Below are 24,428 nucleotides of genomic sequence, written 5' to 3'. Positions count from 1 at the left end.
TTCAACAACCCTTGGCAGATTTTGATACATAGTAAATAACAGCAATCCCCAGTACCACAATGTATGTACATAAATGTAATCAAGAGACCTGCTCGAATCCTGCCTCGGGCATGGATGTGTGTGATGTCCTTAGGTTAGTTAGGTTTCAGTAGTTCTAAATTCTAGGGGACTGAACACCTTAGATATTAAGTCCCATAGTGCTGAGAGCCATTTGAAATTGAAGAGACCTGCCACTACGCTTACGATCACAAATTTTCTTCATTTACATTCTAAATGAACCTTATAAGCAGTAAAGGAAACAAAAGAATAATTCGGAGTGGGTATTAAAATCCATGGAGAAGAAATAAAAACTTTGAGGTTCGTCGATGACATTGTAATTCTGTCAGAGACAGCAAAGGACCTGGAAGAGCAGCTGAAGGGAATGAAGAGTGTCTTTAAAGGAGGGTATAAGATGAACATCAACAAAAGCAAAACAAGGATAATGGAATGTAGTCGAATTAAATGGGGTGAAGCTGCGGGAATTAGATTAGGAAATGAGACACTTAAAGTAGTAAAGGAGTTTTGCTATTTGGGGAGCAAAATAACTGATGATGGTCGAAGTAGAGAGGATATAAAATGTAGACTGGCAATGGCAAGGAAAGCGTTTCTGAAGAAGAGAAATTTGTTAAATTCGAGTATAGATTTAAGTGTCAAGAAGTCGTTTCTGAAAGTATTTGTGTGGAAGTGAAACGTGGACGATAAATAGTTTAGACAAGAAAAGAATACAAGCTTTTGAAATGTGGTGCTACAGAAGAATGCTGAAGATTAGATGGGTAGATCACATAACTAATGAGGAGGTATTGAATAGAATAGGGGAGAAGAGGAGTTTGTGGCACAACTTGACTAGAAGAAGGGATCGGTTGGTAGGACATGTTAGTTCTGGAGGGCAGCGTGGAGGGTAAAACTCGTAGAGGGAGACCAAGAGATGAATACACTAAAGAGATTCAGAAGAATGTAGGTTGCAGTAGGTACTGGGAGATGAAGAAACTTGCACAGGATAGAGTAGCACGGAGAGCTGCATTAAACCATTCTCTGAACTGAAGACCACAACAACAACACGCTTTCTATTTATTTATTTATTTATTTTTGGACAAAGTAACTAGTTTTCAAAATGCAGTCAGTTTGTCATAAGCTTCAGTGTTTATGTTCTTATTTGTATAGCGTTTGGATCGGAACTGCTGTTGCTCTTACAACATATTTATTAATTCAATCAGAAAGTCCTTGGTATAGCAACGGAAATCCGCCATGATCGTGTCGCGTGCTAAGTTACTGATAAGAATCTGCAAACTAGTACACAACTATCCAGTCGCATATTGTAGGCAAGTGACAGAAAAAATCTGGGACAGAGCGTACAACAGTACGGGTGACAATGCCACGTGCCTTCCATGTACGTCTTAAATGTGCTAGCGAGCAGGTACGCGGCGCATCTTGAGAGGTTCCATGCCCTCTTTTGCATGTCTCCTCTCATTTTCGTCAATTTTATTAATGTTCTACGTCATTGCACGGAAGTAACAGACCGAATAAGGTTATTGTAATGAGAGGATTTCTACTGAGAGCTCAAAAGGAACTTTTCACTTGATTCCTAAACATGTTGGGTTACTTCCCTGGGTGGCCTGTGCGAGGCGAGCATCGGAGGACGCGGCACACTGCGTTTCCGGTTGGGTGCTGCAAATCCCTTAATTCTGAGGGGATCGTACAACAGACTTAAGGGGCTCCGGAATGGCTCAAAATCATGAAAAGTTCAATTTTTACTTTTTTGCGTTTTCTGAATCTGCAGACTATTACCTTTTAATAGATATATAATTTATTCAATTCTGAAGACTACAACTATTTTTAAATTTTTTTTTAAATGTGTTCTACATGCGCGTGATCCACTGTGGCGCTATTAAACTGCTGTCAAATGGTGTTATTATTAACGTCCGTGTTCATCAGGTACATTTTAGTGATGTGAGATAAAGTATGTGTTGTGGCTAACCTGTGATGGTTCAATATATATCGCTGGTGTGATTGTCGATTGTTTCATGTTTATTTACTCTGTCGCTATCTCGTCAAATATTCGTAATTAATTCTGTTTCTTGAGTCTCTGTTTTGTTGAAGTATAATAATGAGTAAAAGTAAAGTTATTAGAAATCCTCTAAAGGCTTTTAAGAAAAGGAGAAATGTTGGAAAGCCAAAGGTATGTGTTATTACTGTAAACAATAAAGACGATAACCAAGTGAGTGAACCTAACCTCTCAAGTACACCTGCCCATAGCAGTCAAAGTGGGAAAGAAAATACTTCACAGAAGAAGCTTGGTTCAATAAGTGAAAACTATGAATGTTTTATGGGCGAATCGGATGTGAATGAAATATTTGATATGTGGGTTCTCAAAGGAATTTTTTCAAACTGTGTAGTGAAGTTGGTCTGGAACTCTCCGTAATAAAGCACGTAGGACTTGCTAGTGAAATACAACTGAAATGTGATAAAGTGTTCATACATGACCACCTTTTGGAACAGTGTTGCAGTAACTGCAACTGAAGAAAATGGTAGCAAAATCTACGAACACAACAACGAGCGATGCTTGCTTTAGACAAGGAACGCCTTCGGGCTGCAGACAGGGCTGTAAAGAGTCTAGAAATACAAGCAAGAGTAAACAGGAGGAGGAACAAGAGGAAGCTGGAGGAGGAGTTTGCAGAGGATGAAGATAATCCATCCTATGGACCTGGAATGCACTAAAAAGTTAATCCAATCCTTGTCGCTCGATTCCCAAAACTTTTATTTTCTCATACTAATTACATGTTTTCTAAGGATCTTCCAAACATATTTGTTTCAAACTTTCAGTAAATGCTACACAGTACCTTCTGCATAATTTAAGACAGCCTTTTTCCAAAAAACTGTATATTTTTGAATATATAAATAAAAAATTGCAAAAAAATGTTGTGAATTTTCATTACAATTGAAAAAAAATCATCTTTAATAACTGAACTAAAATTTTGTAAAAGCCCTGTGTTAAGTTGTAGCCCATATTCCAATAAATAATCTGTAAAAAGTTCAACTTCCTCCCTCAAATACTTTGTGAGGAAAGATGTAATTTATAAGCGTTATTTTAACATTGCAAGTATAGGGCGTTCCGGAGCCCCTTAAGCACCTGGCGGAACGACAGACGTCGGTCGAATTTCGCCTGTTGTATGCGGGGCGAAACGACCTGCGAGACGCCTGAGTTTATGTGTTTACCGTTCCGGTGCGTCCGGAACGAAGATTCCTGGCACTGACTGACTGCATTGTCCTCTTGATTCTGAGAATACTTGTGGACTGTGCTCTGCGACTGTCTGGCACCGGATGGCCGGTGGTCTAGGCAGGTTGTTTTCGTAGCCAGTGAGACGGCAGGTTCAGTGCACTCAGCTGAATAGCAGAGGCATGATTGGTCAACCTAAACTGGGGCTAGTTGACGTCATAAAGCCCAGCTCGAAATTGGGGGGAACGGTCGCTATTGGTGCGAATGATGCTCTGAGACAGTGTGGGGGAATTTTGGAATCAGAACTGAATGCTGATTCGCGGTTTTCGAGGAGACTAGGGGGCAGAGCAATGTTGGTTTCACTCTTGCGTTGGCGGGCAGTGGATTCGGGATCTGATCTTCCTCGGAGTCAGACAGTCTTCCGACTTGGTCGCTCTTTTTCGGAAGAACTTAGAATTCTCGGACAGCCTTCGAGGCCAGGGGTTGACACAGAGTTGCTGCACGGCAGAAGTTGGCGTCTACATCATCAATCATCAGGACGCTGTCTACCGACGACGTGCTGCAGATTTCAGTACTGGTACAGTAGTTTGCGGCTCCGGCATTGTAGGACCTTATCAAGTTTATACTGAATCCCTCAGCAGCACGCGCGCTCCCTTTGCTACAAGTCCATTTTGCTTGTTTCTCCATGTGATCCCATTTGAGTTCTCACTACCAATTGCGATACTGCTATATTTGATTCATTAGGACCTCCAGTCATTATCGTCAATCGTTTGCATCACAGACGGCAAGACGCAGTCAATACCTTCGCTGCGCAGTGCCGATGGTGCTGTTACCGACGACTGTGCCGCTAAAGCGGAGTTATTGAACGCAGTTTTCCGAAATTCCTTCACCAGGGAAGACGAATGGAATATTCCAGAATTTGAAACACGAACAGTTGCTAGCATGAGTTTCTTAGAAGTAGATACCTTAGGGGTTGCGAAGAAACTCAAATCGCTTGATACGGGCAAGTCTTCAGGTCCAGATTGTATACCGATTTGGTTCCTTTCAGATTACTCTGATACAGTAGCTCCCTACTTAACAATCATATACGACCGCCCGCTCACCGATAGATCTGTACCTACAGATTGGAAAATTGCGCAGGTCGCACCAGTGTTTAAGAAGGGTAGTAGGAGTAATCCATCGAACTACAGACCTATATCATTGACGTCGGTTTGCAGTAGGGTTTTGGAGCATATACTGTGTTCAAACATTATGAATCACCTCGAAGGGAACGATCTATTGATACGTAATCAGCATGGTTTCAGAAAACATCGTTCTTGTGCAACGCAGCTAGCTCTTTATTCGCACGAAGTAATGGCCGCTATCGACCGGGGATCTCAGGTTGTTTCCGTATTTCTCGATTTCCGGAAAGCTTTTGACACCGTTCCTCACGAGCGACTTCTAATCAAGCTGCGGGCCTATGGGGTATCGTCTCAGTTGTGCGACTGGATTTGTGATTTCCTGTCAGGAAGGTCGCAGTTCGTAGTAATAGACGGCAAATCATCGAGTAAAACTGAAGTGATATCAGGTGTTCCCCAGGGAAGCGTCCTGGGACCTCTGCTGTTCCTGATCTATATAAATGACCTGGGTGACAATCTGAGCAGTTCTCTTAGGTTGTTCGCAAATGATGCTGTAATTTACCGTCTAGTAAGATCATCCGAAGAGCAGTATCAGTTGCAAAGCGATTTAGAAAAGATTGCTGTATGGTGTGGCAGGTGGCAGTTGACGCTAAATAACGAAAAGTGTGAGGTGATCCACATGAGTTCCAAAAGAAATCCGTTGGAATTCGATTACTCGATAAATAGTACAATTCACAATGCTGTCAATTCAACTAAGTACCTGGGTGTTAAAATTACGAACAACTTCAGTTGGGAAGACCACATAGATAATATTTTGGGAAAGGCGAGCCAAAGGTTGCGTTTCATTGGCAGGACACTTAGAAGATGCAACAAGTCCACTAAAGAGACGTCTTACGCTACACTCGTTCGACCTCTGTTAGAATATTGCTGCGCGGTGTGGGATCCTTACGAGGTGGGATTGACGGAGGACATCGAAAGGGTGCAAAAAAGGGCAGCTCGTTTTGTATTATCACGTAATAGGGGAGAGAGTGTGGCAGATATGATACGCGAGTTGGGATGGAAGTCATTAAAGCAAAGACGTTTTTCGTCGCGGCGAGATCTATTTACGAAATTTCAGTCACCAACTTTCTCTTCCGAATGCGAAAATATTTTGTTGAGCCCAACCTGCATAGGTAGGAATGATCATCAAAATAAAATAAGAGAAATCAGAGCTCGAACAGAAAGGTTTAGGTGTTCGTTTTTCCCGCGCGCTGTTCGGGAGTGGAGTGGTAGAGAGATAGTATGATTGTGGTTCGATGAACCCTCTGCCAAGCACTTAAATGTGAATTGCAGAGTAGTCATGTAGACGTAGATGTAGATATAGAGAGTAGGAGCCCGTTGTTTTCGAGCCAACTCTTATTCTCATAATATTTCAGTATACCCTGTCCTTTAACCCCAGTGTTTGTGTCGATAATCATGTACATTTATGTTCTGTTGTATAATAAATCTCATTGTAATATTTAATCCGCTTCGTAGATATATGCAGAATCCCATATCCTGTTGTTTATTATGATACTCTTTTTTTCTGAGTAGATTACGATTTTTATTAAATTGTTGTGAGTGTGCACTCCTTATTTTACCGACTAGCAGGGTCCATCATTATTTTCTTCCGTTGCCGATGACCACATAATTAGGTGGTATGTAAGGATGGGGTCGAGTGCATGTCCAGTCCTCATGCAAAATTCGTCTGTAATAAAGAGGAACAAACTCTTCTCCACCCCAGCACCCTCGCAACCTCACCAGCGACTTGAGGGCGCGTCTGCATGTTTGCTTTGGGACTGCGTTCACACGGGCATTCTTGCTCGTGGATCTGCGTGGCTCGCCTTTAAATCGCGCTGTTAGGAATGTCCGTGTGACCGCCCCTATTCTGCAACACTACAAATAAAAACACTTGTGAATATCAGATCGCGTGCTTCCGTAGACAGAGTCTGGTTTGTCGGAGTGTTGTTATAAAATGCTGTACACGCACGTTCAGCAGTGCAGCGGTCGTTCGAACTCGCCGGCGACAGCGACGCGGTTCCGCAGCCGGACAAACCAGTCCACGCCCTCAGTAATGACGTCGCACATGACGTCAGATAGACGTAATTGCGGTGCGCCTGCGTCTCTCTGTCTCCGTCGCTCCACGTGCCGCGCGCCGCCCGAGCGTTTGTGTGTGTGTGTGTGTGTGTGTGTGTGTGTGTGTGCCCACGGCGCATGCGCAGAGACGCAATCGTCGCCGACTCTTGCTACGAGTTTTACGGCGGCCGCATCGGGCCCCTTTTGTCTGTGTGTGTGTGTGTGTGTGTGTGTGTGTGTGTGGACCCACGGCGCATGCGCAGAAAGCCGTTGCGGCCCGAAGGCACTTGTTGCTTCTCGCTCGGCGCTGAGATAGCGGCCGACTGGACGTACGCGGTTTTGTGTAACACGCGTGGCGTCGGTGAGTGAGTGAGTGTGTGTGTGTGAGTGCGTGTTTACACGCGTGTGATTTGAATTGCTGCCGGCCGTCAGCGAGAAAGCGGGCTGCGGGCATCCGGCAATTGGGTCGTTCGCGGTCGCCAACCTGTGCGAGCTTCTATGTGCGTCTGTGGTGTGCGTGGAATTATGCGAGTGTGCGTCGCAAAGTTGCTGCGATAGGTGTCTGCAAGCTGTAACAAGTGATTCTCTTTTTCTGGGAAGACACCGTCCGATGACGTCACCTCTGCTTCTCTCTGGCTTGTGTTTACCGGGAAGAGCCCGCCACATTCCTAAGATCGTCGTTACGACATATCTGGCCTGAATCTACCATCTACCTTCCTGTCAAAGGTGATTTAATATAATTATCCTTACCTAATTAAAATATCGGCTGTTCCAAGCTAATGTTTCGCAGTGGTTCTGCCTTTAACGTAAATACCGAATTTGCATTTTTCTTTGCTATAAACAACAATTACTCCTCACGTAATAATATTGTTCCCATACATATTTGTTCCATTAAGTTCTCAATGCGTCTCATATTTGCAGGCGTGTACTGTTTTACAAGCCACACCACTAACTCAGCTTCGAAGTAAAATTTTCATATATTAAGAACGAATCAAACAACACTGCATCGTAGAAGTTTTGCTATGACAAACCTTTTCAGTAGATCGTGACAAAAAATAAAGGATGGACATACAGAAGTTTCAGTAGATCGTTTTGATCACTAGATAAGACGGCTTTATCAAACATTCAAATGTGTGTGAATTCGTAAGGGACCAAACTGCTGAGGTCATCGGTCCCTAGACTTACACACTACTTAAACTAACTTATGCTAAGTACAACACACACACACCCACGCCAGAAGGAGGATTCGAACCTCCGGCGAGAGCGGCCGCGCAATCCGTGACATGGCGCCTCAAACCGCGCACTCATTCCGCGCGGTACGGCTTTATCAATTGAAGACATGAAGGCTGCAAACAGATCTTTGATCCTGTTTGGAACTTTATTCATAATATCTGTCTGGCTCTCGTATGACTGACTACTGTATATAATTCTCGAGAACCGATTTCGGCATACTGCCATTGCGAGATCTGTCACAAAAATACAAAAACGCCAAAGTGACAAAACAGTGAGTCAGATTGGCTGAAGGCCAGATATACAGAAGATCTAAGAATTCATAAAAAAGATAACGAGGCAGCCAGCCATCACATACCGTTGTGATACAAGAATCAACGTCAAATTTGCTGCTCACACAGATGCATAACAAGTACTTGTGATGCCCTGAAAGTGGCCTCTACTTATGTTTGAGCCTCAGGATACGTAATTAATCAGCTTCATAGACACAGTAACTTAGAACTGAATATCTCTAGTCGTTAAAGGGGGGCTCTGAGCACTATGGGACTCAACATCTTAGGTCATAAGTCCCCTAGAACTTAGAACTACTTAAACCTAACTAACCTAAGGACATGACACACACCCATGCCCGAGGCAGGATTCGAACCTGCGACCGTAGCAGTCCCGCGGTTCCGGAGTGCAGCGCCAGAGCCGCTAGACCACCGCGGCCGGCTCTAGTCGTTAATTAAAATGGTTTCACATGGCTGAAGTACATGTCCAAACATAAAATAAGTTGCAATATGTAGAAATTAAATCCATACCTACAAAAGTACTACACAGTCTACTAACAGAAAACCTATTAGCATGACAAAACATGATATTGTGTGAAGGGTGAACAGCTGAAAATAGTTTCCCATGGCTACAGTGTGCGTCTAACAATAAAAAAATAAAATAAAACGTAATATATACCGGTATATAAGTAAACACCATACTTAAGTGTAAAACGTGTAGTAGGTGCCATATTATTTACACCGAGCTTTTGACCGTGATTTCTGTTTCCAACACTTTCTGAGACGAAACATCACTGAGACTTCAAAATATGTAAAACGCTGTCAGTGCCTGTCAAGACAGAAAATATTTTATACATGTACATAATGACTTTGAAAAGTAAATAAAAGGGTAACTGTACAGCAAGCTAGGCTTTTTAACACAAGCAGAAGCGTGTCATTATCATCGTTACAAAGGGCGATCTACATCGTACGAGCAAAAACATTTTATTCATTTTCATTTGATGAAAATATTAAATTTCTGTACCTGTTCTGTTGAGGCCTTGACTATTCAACAAACTACTTGTATAAATTCAATTGCGGCCTGCCCTTTTATTCACTTTGCTTCCCATCTGCACTGTTCACACTGTTTCCCGTATATGTACGTGTGTGTTTTGACAGCACACTGCTGCCTTCTTCTGCTACATACTATTACGTCGGCGTAACGTAATCCTTACTAATGAGTTTGTAAGTGCACAGTTGAATGACCACCATTCATGCAGTCTTTATGTGTTAGCGATTCTTGCTCTCTCTCTCTCATCACATGGCGGAAATAATTGCGTTATCTATTATTACTCAACACAGGCAAGACATATCGTGTTTCATTGATTGGGGAAGTCAGAATTACATATGCAAAACAGTACGTCTTTTCAAAAAGAGACCTGCTGTCATAAGCCAGTTGCCGACTTTTCTGAAATCAACATTTTTCTGCATTTGCCAGTTGTTCGCCTAACAACGCTTTTATTTCCTTGTCCCCCCACCCCCTAATCACACCCCAATCACTATCCTCTCTATTCTTCGTTCGCCCTGACGGATTATCCAATAACAGGTGGCTGTGAAATATACTGTTGATGAAGCAAAACAGGTGCAACTTCCGTTTCTAAATTCAGGTTGTTATTACCATTAAATTGTTCCGGATATCTTAGTATCCATCTGGGACTTGCGAGACTTACATAAATACTACACACAACACGTAAGAACCTGATTGTATTTTTCTCACGTTGTTATTGTTATCTTCAGTCAGAAGACTTGTTTGTTACGGTTTTCCACAGTATTCTATCCTGTACGACTCTCTTCATTTAGCATAACTGCTGCACCATGCATACGAGTACATTTGAACCCACTTGCTGTGGTCTCCCTCTCTAAAATATCCCCCCTCCACACACACACACACACACACACACACACACACACACACACACAAACACACACACTTTCCTCCATTAGCAAACTGACAATCCTGATGCCCCAGAATGCATCATAACGACCGATCCCTTCATTTAGTTGTGCTCCGCCATAACTTCTTTTCGTCCCATTTCGTTTCAGTAACTTGTCAATACTCATTCTATCTAGCCATCTAATCTTCAGCATTGTCCTGCAGCACCGCATTTCAAGAGCTTCTGTTCTCTTCTTATCTTAACTGTTTATCGTCCATGTCCAAGGCTGCACTTAAAACAAAAATATTCACTTTCTAACCTTACATTTCTACCTGATATTGACAATTTCCTCTTTTTCATAACTACGAGGGCAGTTCAATAAGTAATGCAACACATTTTTTTTCTCGGCTAATTTTGGTTGAAAAAACCGGAAATTTCTTGTGGAATATTTTCAAACATTCCCGCTTCGTCTCGTATAGTTTCCTTGACTTCCGACAGGTGGCAGCGCTGTACGGAGCTGTTAAAATGGCGTCTGTAACGGATGTGCGTTGCAAACAACGGGCAGTGATCGAGTTTCTTTTGGCGGAAAACCAGGGCATCTCAGATATTCATAGGCGCTTGCAGATTGTCTACGGTGATCTGGCAGTGGACAAAAGCACGGTGAGTAGTTGGGCAAAGCGTGTGTCATCATCGCCGCAAGGTCAAGCAAGACTGTCTGATCTCCCGCGTGCGGGCCGGCCGTGCACAGCTGTGACTCCTGCAATGGCGGAGCGTGCGAACACACTCGTTCGAGATGATCGACGGATCACCATCAAACAACTCAGTGCTCAACTTGACATCTCTGTTGGTAGTGCTGTCACAATTGTTCACCAGTTGGGATATTCAAAGGTTTGTTCCCGCTGGGGTCCCTCGTTGTCTAACCGAACACCATAAAGAGCAAAGGAGAACCATCTGTGCGGAATTGCTTGCTCGTCATGTGGCTGAGGGTGACAATTTCTTGCCAAAGATTGTTACAGGCGATGAAACATGGGTTCATCACTTCGAACCTGAAACAAAACGGCAATCAATGGAGCGGCGCCACACCCACTCCCCTACCAAGAAAAAGTTTAAAGCCATACCCTCAGCTGGTAAAGTCATGGTTACAGTCTTCTGGGACGCTGAAGGGGTTATTCTGTTCGATGTCCTTCCCCATGGTCAAACGATCAACTCTGAAGTGTATTGTGCTACTCTTCAGAAATTGAAGAAACGACTTCAGCGTGTTCGTAGGCACAAAAATCAGAACGAACTTCTCCTTCTTCATGACAACGCAAGACCTCACACAAGTCTTCGCACCTGAGAGGAGCTCACAAAATTTCAGTGGACTGTTCTTCCTCATGCACCCTACAGCCCCGATCTCGCACCGTCGGATTTCCATACGTTTGGCCCAATGAAGGACGCAATCCGTGGGAGGCACTACGCGGATGATGAAGAAGTTATTGATGCAGTACGACGTTGGCTCCGACATCGACCAGTGGAATGGTATCGTGCAGGCATACAGGCCCTCATTTCAAGGTGGCGTAAGGCCGTAGCATTGAATGGAGATTACGTTGAAAAATAGTGTTGTGTAGCTAAAAGATTGGGGAATAACCTGGTGTATTTCAATGCTGAGTAAAACAACCCCTGTTTCAGAAAAAAAATGTGTTGCATTACTTATTGAACTGCCCTCGTATTTTCGTCTATGGTCAGTCTGCGTTTTATATCCTCTCTGCTTCGACCATTATCAGTGATTTTGCTGACCAAATAACAAAACTCATCTGCTATCTTCAGTGTCTCATTTTGTCAAGAACTCCCTCAGTGTCCTAGGTATATCTTATACACATACAACCACCTTGATGTACTTTTCTCGCTTTACTCGAGAATTATTCATTCTTTCTGTTACAGTGACTATGCAACTCGTATCGCAATTCGTAATAAGTACAATTCGTACGCCCGGTATTTCTGTAAGTCACACGTCATAATCGTATATCATTCTCCAGTATTGTTTGTTAAGACGTTTCCAGCGACTTGTAAGTTAAAAAAATGAATACACCGCATTAAACATGAACGTGAGCTGTCTATAAACACCATGATGATCAGTAATGTTAAAAAGGTCTATTATATATGCCGGTTTCAGTTCTACTAGCTTTTTACACCATTACACACAATATGAATTTGCCGAAGGCGGATGTGAGAGCATTCGGAATCGAACAAGGATAACAAAGTTAATTTGAAAACCTATACAGTGATCGGTTTCTGAAAAATTGCCCTCAGTAGTTTTTTTCTCTGTGTCACAAAACAGTGAAAAGGATCGAAAGCATCAGTTGATTGTTAGAATTAAGTTACACCCATGGGACCATTCAGCTTCTACGTCCCTGTCTACCGTAGCTCTTACTCTCATGTAAGATTCGCTCTACCCCTCTGAAATTCCTACAAATTGTGCTAAGTTTCTCGTTGGTATGGACATGTATTTCCTAGATTAGGCACGGTACACAGTTCTCACACTCCAAATAAAAACCACTCCTCACGTGTACTAATTAGAGTAATTGAAAGACGTGTTTCATAATACGCGCATTTTTTCCTTTAATTTCACCGTCATAGGAAACTGGTCGGACTACGGTAAGTAATCGAATAAACAAATGTTACCTTAAAGACAGAACCACAGCGTAACATTAGTCTTCTAACAGTTACGCAAAAAGCAACAGCGACTGCCTTACATATGCGCTCAAAACATTTCGACTGTGTACACATTATTTGTAACTTGTTCCCTTCATTTCACTCTGTCTGCGTAACACAGTACAACGACTTGTGCTCTGGTGGACGTTTCTACCATAGATTTGTACTGTTTGTTGGCTTTGATGAAGAAGTGAGTTCGCTGGGAGTGAAGTTTGATACTTGGGATACCTTATCTCCAAGCGTGTTTACTACGAGTCACGGTCTAATTGTAGAACAGACATATGCCATCACCCGACCCCCATTACATCACATATTTTCTTTGTTTGTTACCAGCTGGGAGCGTACTTTTCGAACCCAGAGATATAAATTTCCGCTTTCGAAATGCGAAAGATGCAGGATGTTTATATTTACAACCCAACTTCTAGGCGCGGGTACAGCTCGAAAATGTTTCCTGATCTTTTCTCCTTGCACATTTGTTAACAGCAGTGATCGGCAAGGGATTTTTCCGTAAAGGGATTTTTCCGTAATCATATCAGTGTGGGAAAGCAATCGCCATCGAATGAACATTAGATTTCTTCTATTTTATCGTACAAGAGAATGACATTTGTTGGTTGCAAAGTTAGTATGAACTATCAGCGATGGATCATTCAGGATGTTAACTTCGTTCTTTCCAGGATTTTTGAAAATATTGAGACAATATTTTCTACTAGATTAAGTTACAAGGGAGGCCAGTAATTTAGTACATAGCAATGTTGCTTTTAATGTTTTTATGTACCGAAGTATTTATGCTAGAATGAGTTCTCAGATGGTAGTACATAGTTTCACACCTGCTGTTGCCGCCTGAGTTATGCTGTCACGACATACAACTCACATTCATAGCTTCATTTCGAGATGTAGCTGAGAAGTACTGGCAAAACTGAAGCTGTCTTTGTGTCTAGGTAGTTCAGTTGATAAAGTCATTGCACGTGAAAGACAGGGTTGCTGGTTCGTGTACTAAGTCAGACACACAGATTTAATTTACCAGCAAGTTTCATAACAAGGCATATTCCTCTTCATAACAAAAGCTTTATTCAAGCATATACACTGAAGGGCCAAAGAAACTGGTACCCCTGCCGAATATCGTGTAGGGCCCCCGCAAACACGCAGAAGTGCTGCAACAAGACTTGGCATGAACTCGACTAATGTCTGAACTAGTGCTGGAGGGAACTGACATCATTAATCCTGCAGGGCTGTACGTAAATCCGTAAGAGTAGATTTCTTCTGGACAGTACGTTACAAGATATCACTGATATGCTCAATAATGTCGCATGTCTGGTGAGATTGGTGGCCAGCGGAAGTGTTTAAACCCAGAAGGTTGTTCCTGGAGCCACTCTTCAGCAATTTTGGACGTGTGGGGTGTCGCCTTATGCTGCTGCATTTGCCGAAGTCCGTCGGAATGCACAATAGACATGAATGAATACAGGAGGCCAGATTGGATGTTTACGTACTTGTCATCTGTCAGAGTCATATCTAGACGATTCAGGGGTCCCATATCACTCCAACTACACACGCTCCACACCATTACAGAGCCACCACCAGCTTGAACAGTTCCCTGATGACTTGCAGGGTCCATATTTGGCTCAATATTTGTAAAACTCTAATTCCTCTCTCTCAAATCACAACCTATGGGGAGAGAGGGAGAGTTTTAGTTTTAGCGAATCAAAATTTACGAAGTAAATAAGTATTTTTATTTATCTGTAACCATTTTCCACCCAAAAATGAGAACATGGATTTTCTTGAATTACAGTACCCACTAGCAAGAATCAAAACAAATGTTTAAGACAAAATGTACGTTGTTTTTTATGTAGAATCTGATTCTGCAATAAAAAATGTGTGTTCCCATTTGAAATTTGAAATTTGCCTCCCGCCCCACCCCCAGGGGGCTGGGGTGGCGGGCTGATTTTAGCACCAGCAGGTGTCCTCCTCGAAAATAATCAGATTTGGATTCTACACATTTTTTCGTGTGAAACTTATTTTTCGAGTTATTCTGGTTTGTCAACTAAAAATTTACGCCCTATATAGACGTTGCCGACCGCAGCACCATATTCTACCTGTTTGTATATCTCTGTATTCGAATACCAGTTTCTTTGGCGTTTCAGAGTATAATAATATATAAAAGGCACACTTGTGCATTTGACCTTCAGTATTTCACGTTCCATTATCCACATCTCAAGATTTTTTTTTTTTTCAGTCTAATCTAGTTACGTCGGAGGCAATAATTTAAATATCCTTACGGATACATCCGAAATCTTGCTGTAATACGTAGACGAGAAAGAAGTAAGTGCCGAAGATAAAATTGATATTAAACAGAATCTGAGAAAGCCTAAAGTAACAAAGATTTTATAGGAATCTGATATGTAGAACTAAGTTCGTAACCATTGTCTGGTAGCAATTCTGTAACATCTGAACTGTCACACATTACTTTCACCACTCTTTTCGACAATTTTATGAGAAAATTCCACGCTGTTTAAGACGTTATGGTAATTTGGCCTTCATGCATATAAAAGAATGGCTTTGTCCAATTGATTTGAGTAATCTTTGAGCACGCCTGTAAGTTTTTACGGTATGTTATTGCTACTGTAACTTTTTAAGTTCGTTCTAACCCATATTTGTTTAGCAAAACACAAGGTCAAAATGCGTGGGTAAAAATGAGAAAACAAGTGTGTCAGATTACAGTATTTCGAAAGAGCCCATACAAACCACTGTAGTTGAAGCAACCTTTGAACACCCTTCTAGCCTTACCACGTGGTCAGCGCCTCTTTCTTTAAGCGATTGCTGGTGCTCTCTCTCTTCACGGTATCACCGCAAGTCTGAGTGACCCTAAGAGAGCGAACGCTTTTAACTGACGACACTGCGGTATCAGCAAGACCACGCCCTGGAATAAACCGATAACTTCCAGCTTCTATCAGCAACACTTCTGCTTCCGTCAATACCTGTAGGAGGGTAAATACACTCCTGGAAATGGAAAAAAGAACACATTGACACCGGTGTGTCAGACCCACCATACTTGCTCCGGACACTGCGAGAGGGCTGTACAAGCAATGATCACACGCACGGCACAGCGGACACACCAGGAACCGCGGTGTTGGCCGTCGAATGGCGCTAGCTGCGCAGCATTTGTGCACCGCCGCCGTCAGTGTCAGCCAGTTTGCCGTGGCATACGGAGCTCCATCGCAGTCTTTAACACTGGTAGCATGCCGCGACAGCGTGGACGTGAACCGTATGTGCAGTTGACGGACTTTGAGCGAGGGCGTATAGTGGGCATGCGGGAGGCCGGGTGGACGTACCGCCGAATTGCTCAACACGTGGGGCGTGAGGTCTCCGCAGTACATCGATGTTGTCGCCAGTGGTCGGCGGAAGGTGCACGTGCCCGTCGACCTGGGACCGGACCGCAGCGACGCACGGATGCACGCCAAGACCGTAGGATCCTACGCAGTGCCGTAGGGGACCGCACCGCCACTTCCCAGCAAATTAGGGACACTGTTGCTCCTGGGGTATCGGCGAGGACCATTCGCAACCGTCTCCATGAAGCTGGGCTACGGTCCCGCACACCGTTAGGCCGTCTTCCGCTCACGCCCCAACATCGTGCAGCCCGCCTCCAGTGGTGTCGCGACAGGCGTGAATGGAGGGACGAATGGAGACGTGTCGTCTTCAGCGATGAGAGTCGCTTCTGCCTTGGTGCCAATGATGGTCGTATGCGTGTTTGGCGCCGTGCAGGTGAGCGCCACAATCAGGACTGCATACGACCGAGGCACACAGGGCCAACACCCGGCATCATGGTGTGGGGAGCGATCTCCTACACTGGCCGTACACCACTGGTGATCGTCGAGGGGACACTGAATAGTGCACGGTACATCCAAACCGTCATCGAACCCATCGTTCTACCATTCCTAGACCGGCAAGGGAACTTGCTGTTCCAACAGGACAATGCACGTCCGCATGTATCCCGTGCCACCCAACGTGCTCTAGAAGGTGTAAGTCAACTACCCTGGCCAGCAAGATCTCCGGATCTGTCCCCCATTGAGCATGTTTGGGACTGGATGAAGCGTCGTCTCACGCGGTCTGCACGTCCAGCACGAACGCTGGTCCAACTGAGGCGCCAGGTGGAAATGGCATGGCAAGCCGTTCTACAGTACTGCATCCAGCATCTCTACGATCGTCTCCACGGAAGAATAGCAGCCTGCATTGCTACGAAAGGTGGATATACACTGTACTAGTGCCGACATTGTGCATGCTCTGTTGCCTGTGTCTATGTGCCTGTGGTTCTGTCAGTGTGATCATGTGATGTATCTGACCCCAGGAATGTGTCAATAAAGTTTCCCCTTCCTGGGACAATGAATTCACGGTGTTCTTATTTCAATTTCCAGGAGTGTACGTTCGACTTTCTGTGACCCTCAGACAACGCCATTGTATAATAGTCCTACAGTCTTCAAACAGTGCACTTCCGTTGCTTATGCCGCACTGCACGTCAGCGAGACACAAAAATGAGAAACATCAGGTAAATGCAACCTTCTGTCGAAATGCGTCGAGCGTATATGTTGGCAGTCATTCATAACTGAAAAAAAATTAATTTATTCTGTTTAGCCAAGGGTGGCAGCCTCCTGGTTTTCATGCTATCCATAGAGATAACTCTTGACAGAGATGAGGTGCTCTGAAATGAATAGAAAACTCAAAAATAAATTTCGTCCACTGTCTTTATAGTATTTTTTCTATGCTAGTGTACATTTCGAAGCCACAACTGCCTCGTCGGAGATTTCCGTTGTTGTGTAAGGACCTTATTCGTGATGTCAACACGGTAGAAACACGTATTAGCGAAATGTACTGATTTCTTGCTTATATGACACCACAATGAGGTAATTTGGACTTGCTGTTTACGATGTTATAATCAAAATTTGGGAGTCGGTTCATACGCTTTTATGGTGACTCGGCATCGCAGTAAAGCTTCTTAAAAAACAGCTGAAGCCACATGATGAAGCTGTGTGGCTTCGAAATGTACACTGGAGAAGTGAAGCTGCTACTCAAAACAAAGTAGAAAGATTTTATTCTTAAGTTTTCCACAGTATTGTCATTTTAATGTTTATGCATATTCGTTGTTAATAAGTATAATCTATCAATTTACATGTTTCGAAGGAATTATAAGTAATGTAAAACTTTTCCAATACATCATTTTCCGTCATGTAACGTAGTTAATGACATATAAAATATTTTCTGTATTGCACCACCAGATGACTAGTTATTGCAGATTGTAAAGCTTAGAAATATTCGTGGAGCGCAAAATTAATTATAAAAATGTCTACGAATGGTTTCGCGCATTTTTATATCCTTGCATTATTTTCTTTTTAAAGATGACATGTATCAGCAAACAAACAAAAAGTTAACTGCCGTAAAAGTGGACAACTTTGTGACCGAGGTATTACTTTTCGACAACAACGACGACAAACTTTTTATTCTTAAATGCTGTAACTTGTGTCTACATTCAACATATAGCCCTGCTGCAGTGTGTTGTTACCACTACTGATTTAAACTGCAAGGACGCGGTCACAAAGCCAATTTGTTGCCCGTTGTGAAAAAGCGTTTGCAGACTTCTCGGAAACTTTATGTTACTGCCAATAACTTTGAAGAACTGACTAACGGGCCGTAAGTCGATATAAATAAGTTATATGTACAGATCATACTATAAAAGAGCCGAATTTTACAAAAATTTTCTTCAGTCGTTAGAAAACGATACTTTTATTTCCGTATGTTATAGGGGTAACTTTGTAACACAACACACTCCTGAAGAAGCGAGTGTAGCGGTTGGCATTGCAGAAAACAAGTCTCTTTAGTGGAATTAGAGACATCTGTGAATATTTTATAAATACACAAAATTTTATTTCGCGTTATAACTTTGTTTCTAAAGATAACAAGCCATTACGCATAATATTGTATTCAAGGCGTTATGACATTGTTTTTTTATACCATTGACCCAGGGTGTTAGTATGTAACAGTTGGAACCTTGCTTAGAAAATATTGTGCTAAATGTAAATGTTGTGACCTTTCCTGATTTTCCTCATGTGGTTTCACTGAACAGACGCGTAAATAAGTGTCCGTAAGTTTTGTTTCATTACCGTGATTAATGCAGTCTGCTTCTTTATTCATCATTATTCATTTAAAGCTATCGGTACTGGGATTTGAAGAAATTTAGAAAGATAAATCCTACCGAATCTATTTTTGACGTGACTGTACTTCAGCAACGGTTACAGAACAGCAGGTGAATAAGACAGCCAACCCGTTGCAATAAAGGGTGGCATTCCATTAACCTTAACCATGGTTTCAACGGATTTAACCCCGTCTTCTTCAGAAAGACAAGAAACCTGCATACATTAAATTACGGTCAAAACGTCATGAACCAGTATTACGTGTCGCACTGTGTTGTTAGCAGTAGTTTCTGTATGACAAGTGATGCTGGTCTATGATGTTTTGATTGTGATTTATGTCGCAATTATGCAGGTTTCTTGTCCTTCTTAAGAAGTCGGGTTTAAATCCGTTGAAACCATGGTTAACGCTAATTGAATACCACCGTATCCTGCATCTTGTTGACTGTTGTTGGCTGCCTTATTCACTTGCTATCCTGTAACTGTTGCTGAAGTGAAGCCATGTTCAAAACATTTGCCAATTTGGTGAGATTTATCTTTCAGACTTTCTTAAAATCCCAGTAACTATAGACCTGCCCTCATTAAAATCAAATAATAATAATGAAAAACGAAGCAAACTTCATTAAGCACGGTAATTAAACAAAAGTTGTACACATTGATTTACGCGTGTGTTAAGTGAAACAACACGAGGGAAAAAAAACGGTAAGGTTAATTGAATACCACCATTGATTCCAAATCGTTGTCTGTCTTATTCACCTGCCAATTGGCAAATTTTATGACAAATGTTTGTCTGTGTATGGGTGTAGGAGAACTCACACAACTGGGCAAACTTGTAACAAAGTTATAACCATGTGTCATGAAGGGACACTAGGTAAACCCAGAGATGCGACAGAAGAATTTAATTGTATTTTGCCTGGCTCAGGCTTCATGTCACAATGATGTCTTGCGCTGGGAAGTATCTTTTAGACATTTTAAGGGTGACAATTGTTGAACTATACGAAATAAAATCGTCATAACTTCTGAACGGTTTGCATTAGAGCGTCCAAACAGCACGGTTGACCAGGGGGCATGATGGGAATCGGCGTGCTCATGCATGGTTTGGTTTAGCGACGAAGTCCACTTTCATTTGGATGGGTTCGTCAGGAAGCAAAACTGGCGCATTTGGGGGACTGAGAATCCGCATTTCCCTCAGCAGGTGACTGTGTGGTGTGCAATCTACAGTCAAGGAATAATCGGTGCGATATTCCTTGATGCCACGGTGACTACCGAACGGTACGTGAAGGTTTCGGAAGATGATTTCATCCACATTGTCCAGAGCGACCCTGAGTTGAACAGGACGTGGTTCATGCAAGACGGAGCTCGACCCTATCGAAGCAGGAGAGTGTTTGATGTCTTGGAGGAGCACTTTGGGGACCGCATTCTGGCTTTGGAGTACCCAGAGGTCTCGGGCATGGGTCTCAAATGGCCACCATGTTCTCCGGATCTGAACACATGCCACTCCTTTTTGTGGGGCTATATTAAAGACAAGATGTACGGCAATAACTCCAAGACCATTGCTGAGCTGAAAACAGCCATTCAGGATGTAATCCACTGGATAGATGCCCCAACACTTCATCGGGTCATGCAGAATGTCGCTATTCGTCTGCGCCACATCATCACCAATGATGGCAGGCATATCGAACATCCTAAATCCGAATATCTGTAGTGACGTTTATATGTTGAATAAAATGCCGTAGTTTGTAACTAATTTACGTTTTTTTTCATATAGTTCAATAATTTTCACTGCGTAATATTCCGGATACCTCATTGCACTTTAGTTCTAGCAACGTTAACGGATAAATGTAATAAAATTCCATAAATTTACAACATAAATTCTGCAGCACGTATTTTGATATGGTTATGACACAAAAAAAGATAAGGCCCTCACAAAGTTGCCCACTTTTATGACACCTAACTATGTTTTTAGTGGTGGTAATTGTAACTTTATGAATACGGCTCGCATAAGTAGATTAAAATACGGTACATAATGCTGTGAGATTTCGAGTACATCAGCTGGTGGAGATGGTCGCTCTGGTTTACATTACTTGTAATTCCTTGTTGTATTGTCTTTTTTGTTGTGCTTCTTGCACCCATTTTATCTTAAACGCTTTTCTTAGGAAGTGACTTCATTCATTCCCTACTGCCCAGAATCTTTCTTAATATCATTGTGCATCATATTAAGCGATTCACTCCTCAGATGTGTCCGGCAGTGCAAACGCTCAGAAGCGGCGTTTCGCTATCGGTTATCTTCACAGCTGTAGATAAGCCTTCTCTACCGCCGTCTGACGTTTGGTCGGAAATACTTGAGTCACAGCGACTGGCACGTAACTCGGCTGTTAGAATTCACTCGCGCTGAATTTTACCTGTCAGCCGCTTTAATGGGAAACGTATTGTGTGTACTGACGTGCGTTTGAAGGAGAACATAATGTTAGCTGAAGCAAAATAACGCTAGGCTTTTTTTTCCCTCCCCTATCGAGTATTGCGTGTCGCTTCACGGCTATTAACGGACACAATAGTCTATTTCTTTCCGCCACGTGAACCGAGTACGTATTTTTAAGTGCCTGTGTAATCGAAGTAACGACGTGGAGCGGCACCTTGGTTCCACAGATTACATGCATTTATTTGCTTTTGTTACCTTACGCCTGTCGCCGCAACTCGAACGAGTAATTAGCTGAAGATGTATCCTGTTTAAATGTAAGCCGAGTAGCAAAGTGCTCTTTTTTCTTCATCATTTTGTTTCCAGCCTACTGTATATGTTTAAAAACATTGTATAACAGAACAATGCAACTATGTAGTTTTACTTGTACTTATGTGTATTAAATGGACTTGGTTGTTTGGGAGAACACGCTCCAGCGATGTAAACGGAGAATATGCCCACTGATTTTTCTTGTAATTTAAAGCAAAACGTTATTATCAGAATTCTCCCTAGGGTTGGGGAAACACTTATTATCAAAATACTGCTTATTAAAAACACGTTTTTACTGACGTGATGTGGTACTCGTAGTTACCACTTTGCTGCTTGTTAGTTACATGAGATAGTAATTACCTAAGCATTCGTTGCAACTAAATCGTCATGTCTTTATCGTCTTCATTTTTTTCTTTGCACTTATGAGAGACCATTATGTTTATTTTCCGTGCCGTCTGAATGTCTTAATCTCTAAGACTGCCGTTTCCGTTTCAGTTAACTAATTTGGATATAGAACGGTTATAGTTCGCTGCAGCAACCAGCTAGAATCGTATTAAGGTTTACTTTATGGAACGTGTTTGGAATTTAAGTATCCATCTTCAGACCCGCGCGGTTGGCCGTGCGGTCTAACGGACGGCTTTCCACGCGGGAAGGAGCGCCTGGTCCCCGGCACGAATCCGCCCGACGGATTTGTGTCGAGGTCCTGCGAGCCGGCCAGTCTGTGGATGGTTTTTAGGCGGTTTTCCATCTGCCTCGGCAAATGCGGGCTGGTTCCCCTTATTCCGCCTCAGCTACAATATGTCGATGGTTGCTGTGCAAACAAGTTCTCCAGGTACGCGTACACCACCATTACTCTACCACGCAAACATAAGGGTTACACTCGTCTGGTGTGAGACGTTCCCTGGGGGGTCCACCGGGGGCCGAACCGCACAATAACCCTAGGTTCGGTGTGGGGCGTCGGAGGGGTGAAGTGGACTGCGGTAGTCGTCGTGGGGTTGTGGACCACTGCGGCTGCGGCGGGGACGAAGCCTCTCCGTCGTTTCTAGGTCCCCGGTTAACATAACATAACGTAACATCCATCTTCAGACGTCTTGTCCCATAGTGCTCAGAGCCATTTGAACCATTTGAGCCTCACAGACAGCTACCTGCAACTGAGCCCCAACAGTACAGTATCTTTGGGTCTCTGGTCGCACGCAATCGGCGATCCACATTATCATTCATTGTTTATTGTACGCTAGTTTCCATTTTAATTTATTAATATTGTTATCTTATTCTGCTGCCACATACAATTGTGTCCCAGTATACTCCTTTCAGTGTCCCTGGCGTAGAGAAACAACTGAAAGATTTGAAAACAAATAAGTCATCAGGTGAGGATGGAATCCCAGTTGGGTTTTTCCAAGAGTACTCTACGGCATTGGCCACTTACCTAGCTTGTATTTATCGTGAATCTCCTAGGCGACTGGAAAAAAGCGCAGGTGACTTCAGTATATACGAAGGGTAAGGGAGTGGACCCGCAAAATAAGAGACCAATATCCCCGACTTCGGTTTGCTGCAGAATCCTTGAACATATTGTAAACTGGAATATAATAAATTTCTTAACACTGAGAAGCTTATGTCCACGAATCATCATGGTTTTGCAAAACGTCGCTCGTGCGAAACTGAGCTTGCCCTTTTCTCACAGTATATACTGCGAACTAGGGATGAAGGGCAACAGACAGATTCCATACTTCTAGATTTCCGTAAAGCATTTGACACGGCGCCCCATTCCAGGCTATTAACGAAAGTACCAGTAAATGGAGTTAGTTCAAATGTATGTGAGTGGCTGGAAGACTTCTTACGTAATGGAATCCAGTAAATTGTCCTAGACGGTGAGAGTTCATCAGAGACAAGGGTATGATCAGGAGTGCACTAGGGAAGGGTGATAGGGCCGTTCTTGTTCTCTGTATACGTAAATGATTTGGCGGCCAGGATGGGCAGTAATATGGTGTTCCCTCATGATGTTGTGGTGTGCGGTAAGGTGTCGAAGTTAAGTGACTTCAGGGAGATACAAGATGACTCATGGACGTAACGTTGCAAAGCGATTGAAGTGGAACGAACATGAGGATTTTGGTAGGGAAAAGCCAAAGGTCGGCCTCGGTTTATTGGGAGAATTTTAGGAAAGAGTGGTTCGCCTGTAGAAGGAGACTGCATATAGGACGCTGGAGCGACCTGTTCCTGATTACTGCTCGAGTGTTTGGGATCCGTATTAGGTCAATTGCGGGAGGACACCGAGGCAGTTGAGAGACCAACACGTAAGAGTTGATGATGATGATGATGATGATGATGATGATGAGGATGATGATGATGATGTCCCATACTCTGAGGAGCGTAGGGGACGATGCGGGAGACCCGCACTGCTGTACTAGGAGAGGTCCCATTGCCTTCCTCCTACCGTAATGGGGATCAATAATGATGATGATGAAGACGACACAACAACACCCAGTCATGTCGAGGCAGGAAAAACTCCTGCCCCCGGCCGGGAATCGTACACGGGACCTCGTGCAGAGAAGCGAGAACGCTACCGCAAGACCACGAGCTGCGGACAGTGTTACGTACAGGGCTATTACAAATGATTGAAGCGATTTCATAAATTCACTGTAGCTCCATCCATTGACATATGGTCACGGCACACTACAGATACGTAGAAAAACTCATAAAGTTTTGTTCGGCTGAAACCGCACTTCAGGTTTCTGCCGCCAGAGCGCTCGAGAGCGCAGTGAGACAAAATGGCGACAGGAACCGAGAAAGCGTATGTCGTGCTTGGAATGCACTCACATCAGTCAGTCATAACAGTGCAACGTCACTTCAGGACGAAGTTCAACAAAGATCCACCAACTGCTAACTCCATTCGACGATGGTATGCGCAGTTTAAAGCTTCTGGATGCCTCTGTAAGGGGAAATAAACGGGTCGGCCTGCAGTGAG

General features: G+C 43.2%; 1 protein-coding gene across 1 annotated transcript in view; it reads left to right on the top strand.

Annotated features, from left to right (window-relative positions):
• The first annotated feature begins 6,778 nt into the window (after positions 1-6,778).
• Positions 6,779-24,428, top strand: part of LOC126424679 (histone-lysine N-methyltransferase SETD1B-like) — a 140,624-nt gene continuing 122,974 nt past the window's right edge. Inside the window, exon 1 of the mRNA XM_050087407.1 lies at positions 6,779-7,191. The gene's annotated coding sequence lies outside the window, so the exon portion shown is untranslated. The remainder of the gene's footprint in view (positions 7,192-24,428) is intronic.

The sequence above is a fragment of the Schistocerca serialis genome, chromosome 10 (genome assembly GCF_023864345.2).
Source record: "Schistocerca serialis cubense isolate TAMUIC-IGC-003099 chromosome 10, iqSchSeri2.2, whole genome shotgun sequence".
Classification (NCBI taxonomy): domain Eukaryota; kingdom Metazoa; phylum Arthropoda; class Insecta; order Orthoptera; family Acrididae; genus Schistocerca; species Schistocerca serialis.
This window is presented reverse-complemented; position numbering and strand designations above follow the sequence as displayed.